Raw genomic sequence first — 4,759 nt, forward strand, 5'->3', positions numbered from 1 at the left:
TGAAATTCATGAAAAATTGATATCGTCTTGGAAAAGGAGACAGTATACAACGAAATACAAAATATATTTTACAACCATTTAAGCTTGTAAAGTATAAGTGATATAGTGTGCATAAACATGCAAATTGTCTGGGTATCTAGAGTTTAGACAGTGTCAGAGGTTTGTCATGGGCTTCTTGGTAACTTCTCTCTGTGCCAATGTGTCTAGGAGCCAAAGTTTGTTGCCCGCATGTGTTTTTTGTCTCAGTGTCTGGCAGTGGCACCATTAAATGAGCTGGTGACTTATATCTCACGCCTCTTGCCAAGACATGTTTTTCCTCTGGACTGTTTTGTTAGTCTCCTCTGATCCTTTTCTAAATCATTTCTTTTCTTCATGCTGGCCATGTTTTCTTCTTTCATGTCTTTGTTTGTTTACATTCACACGGGATGGAAATCACAGACGCAGGAAGATGCAGCCAGGAACAAAGCTGCTCTCTCCTTCTCTTTGTCCTTCCTTCCCCTTTTCTCCTCACTGAAATGCACGCGGTCTGCATGCTTGGGGTTTCCAAACTAGCGTCTGTGTTGGGGGTCCCTGGAGAGCAACTCCGCCATAATAGCCGGGTGGAGTGGGCTGGCGAGTGCAGGGGAGGGAAAATGAACAGCATGCTATGGGGTTTTCCAAATCCTAGCTTCTTACAAGGTCTTTATAGACTACATTGTAGTGAATTTTACTCGTATTTACCTCAGGTGACAAAATATCCAGTGTTCGATGAGAGACAAAGAATGAAAAATGTTTGTGGCCTGACTGGCTTTCTCACACTTGCAAGCATTGTGAAAAACAACAGTTTGGCTTGTAACACTGTATATTTGTAGAGGACAAGTTTTTAAACTTGGCCGCATGTGTTATTGCTGCATTCTTGGTCCAGTACTTTAAACAACTCTCCCCTTCACAACTCATTATCTCCCCATCATGTTTCTTCTTTTCTCACAGAGAGAAGTGTGCACAGTGTGCACTCGGACTGTACGCCTGTGGTATGCATGCATGTCAGTGCTTATGCATGGGTGTGCACAAATATCTATGTCTGTGCGTGTGTGTGTGTGTGTGTGTGTGTGTGTGGGTGTGTGCGTGTCACTCTTTGTAGCAGCATGAGGATCCGTGTGTAAAAGAGTGGGCCATGCTACAACTGTAAATCTTAACAGGAAGCTTAAATTGGAGCATCAGTGACAGTTTAACTTCCTCTCTCGGAATGGACTATGCTCCCTATTCTTGGGAAAGAGCTGCCACGTGCACCATAGAGGAGGGCTCGCACAGCTCCATGATGGAGTGCAGAGATTGAGAATAAAGAGGAAGAGTAGGGGAAAAAAAGGATATGGGAACCCCATATCTCAACTCCTTCCTCCAACACTCCCTCCCGTCCCTTCATCTTACTGATTATGAGTGCATGCAAAAGGAAGGGAGTCAGTAAAAAGAGCCCAAATAAAAGGAAACATCCAAATCTCAGACAAACATTAAGGGCATAAACTGACTCACTCAGTACGATACACAAACAGCGACTTACTCCTACACAGGCAACCGCATTCTTTAATTGCTAAAAGGCATACATAGACTGTGCAGAGAAAAGTACAGAAGCATGGTGCACACTCGGAAAGCACTCACTGTGCAAACATGGGAAGAGACCTTTCTCTTTTGTCACAGTCATGCAAACCTATAGGGAGGCAGAAAAAACAGACACTACACTAACCCTGGAGCTCCATTGTCCTCTGTGTTTCATATATATCTATCATGGAGCATTTGCCATTACAAATACACCTACAGTTTGCTCTTGATCACCCCGTAGAGCTTTTATGGGCGGCTTGTTTGGTTTACTTTGTGCAACACAGAGACCAAAGATGTAAGGGGAAGTGAAAACATGAGGAGACAGACTCGACAGTCAAGTATAAAGAAAGTCAAAGCTTTCCAACAGAGAGCTGCAGACAGATGAGTGTATACACGCAGCAAAACCTCCCTTTGTCACTCCTTGTGTCGGTTACAGGTGTAACCTTTCCCTCTCTTCAAAGCAGACAGGCAAAAGGAAGAATGTATTCATTCTAACCTTGAAATCTTTGCTCAGATAAAATGAGACGTACAAAGAATGCAACACACGATGCACTACTTCTAAGATATTGGCAAGCTGCCAGTGCTTTACTAGGGATTTTCTACGCACGCTAATTTTCTCTCTTCCCACCGAGATCAAACAAAACTATCTGTATCTATCCTTGACACAAACTCGCACCAAAGCAGCAATGCTGGTTCGCACAGATTAGAAATCAGTCAGTGCTTGGTGGGAACCCGAAAAGACTGAAAACAGCCACATCTAGAATATCTTCTCCCACACTCACAGAATCCTGTTTGTTCCTCCTCCCCGTAGATTTTGCTTGAAAAGAAATGAAAACATTGATCAAACTCAATCCATTCATCAAACAGGCATAGCTCCTTAATGAGCACTTTGCGAATTGAAATATGGGAATTATTATAATTGCTTTACAGGAAAAGCAAAGAGGTGGTTCAAAAAAAGAACATTGCCAAATAACTCCCTTAACAAACCAGTTTTGCAATATTAACTTCATCATACACTGTGTCCTAAGCAAAGTCAAGCGTGCATGCATATGTCTGACGATGACTTAAGTAGCTGTGACAACAGCGTGTCTTCATTAATTAATTAATGTTTTAAGTTTTTTGTGCAAGCCAAACATGCAGCTGCTATGAGCTGGAAAATACACGAAATCTTCATCCTAATAAAGGGGCTGAAAGTATTTTCAGTCTAAGAAATGTTAACATTTACTTGTCAAAGGATGAGTGGACCAATTGAAGACTTCCTGAGAAACAATCCCAGGGAAACTTCGTTAATGAAAGAATTATTTTCAATTTCAAGAAAGCAGTAATGACTTTGGGTTTGTATAATTGAAAGCGTTTTCGTGCCATTTTGGCAAGTCTGTTTGGCATTGTTTGACTGTAAAACGCTTAAATTGCGTATTTGATTTTAAGACTAAAAATGACTAAGAAGATCAAGCATATTTTGTTACTACATCCTTTTAATCTACTGACACAATCAAGTGTCAAATAGGTGTGTTTGTTCATCAGGCAGAAACCCACGAATCAGCTTATCCAGGGACTTAATTTGAACCTAATTAGCATTCTTATGTTCATTTGCTGTCTGCCCAGCAGCTAATGTCTCCTGTGATAACATCGGCGACTGCTGCCTACTCGTCTGCCTGTGTTTATAGATGTAAGGCCAATGCAGGCGCCTTTCCTGGACACACCCACAGCGCCCAGATGTAGGTTGGTAGAGTAGATCTGATAGACAGCAAACTTATTATTCTCGTATCTACACAACACACTTCTTAAAACACAACATATTTCAAGCCTGGTTTCAATTCATTTTGTTTTAGTCATATTTTGGACTGCATGTTTTTAATTCTTATTGAAGCAAATTTGCAAAGGCTTGACACTTGCTACAAGTGCTACAGTGCTAAAAAAAAAAACACATTTCAGCATTTCTACTTTTTGCACGCCTGGAATCATTTGAGATATCGTATCTTTGAGGTTTTGGTTGCATTTTTTCAGTTGTGACCACTGGGGCTGATTTCATGTTTTTAGATTATTGTAGAGATTTGAGAAAGATGAATAACCTCAGCCAGGATAAGGACTGCATGCTTCATAAACTGTTTGCAGTACCATGCACATACCTCATTTCTTTTGCAATTCAAACAGATTTCCATTTAAATAACACCAACAAGAATATGGTAGGTGGGAGTAAGAACTGTAAATTATCTTCTAGTGTTACTTGCTAACTATATAAAAAAAAAAAAAGACAAATGGTAGCAGAAAACTGGTGACAAGCATTGAAGACAACCACGAAGCCACACTGGTTGTTATTCTGCTGATATAAAATGGTCAGTGAATCCTTCATTATTACTTCTCTAAATTGGACATACACTTACAAGTCGCTTTAATAGATACACCTTGCCAATTATGGGTTGAACCAGACCAGTTAATGTTTTTCCAATCTTCAGTTATCCAATTAAGGTGAGCCTGTGCAAACTGTAGCTTGAGTTTCCTGTTTCTTAACTGATAGAAGTGGCACCCGGTGTGGTCTTCTGCTGCTTTAGGGTTCAGCATGTCAGCGATGTGTTTCTACATACATAGTCTAGGTATTCTCCACTGACCTCTGGCATCAACACTGCATTTTCTCCGAGAGAACTGTCGCTTTTCTAATTTTCTAATTTTTACACTACTCTCTGTAAATACTAGAATGCTAGTCATTTGGGGAAATCCCAGTGGAGCAGCAGCTTCTGAAAATACTCACAGCAGCCTGTCTGGCACCAGCAACCACCAAGAACTTAAACCACCTTTCTTCCTCATGCTGATACTCAATTTGAACCTCAGCAAATCAACTCGACTCGCTACACGTCTAAGGGCATTGAGTTTCTGTCATGGCTGACTGTCAGATCAAAGATTTGTGTTAACATTTAGCCCAACAGGTGTGCCTAATGAAGTGCCCAGTGTGTGTTTGTCCCTCTCTTGTTGTTCATGTGAAGAAAAAAAGACATACTATTTGTAACTCACTATTTTCCAGCCCCTTATAAAATAAAGTTACCTATCATGAACGTCTGGTCAAACTAAAAACACCTACTGCACATACATTTGACTAATGCAAAGCCATTTAGGTGTTGTACTGCATAATATATGCAGTAGTTTATCCATTTCAAGGTCACCATGCCAGTTGAAGTAACTGATGTAC

The sequence above is a fragment of the Pundamilia nyererei genome, unplaced genomic scaffold (genome assembly GCF_000239375.1).
Source record: "Pundamilia nyererei isolate P.nyererei 1_Seehausen unplaced genomic scaffold, PunNye1.0 scaffold00024, whole genome shotgun sequence".
Classification (NCBI taxonomy): Eukaryota; Metazoa; Chordata; class Actinopteri; order Cichliformes; family Cichlidae; genus Pundamilia; species Pundamilia nyererei.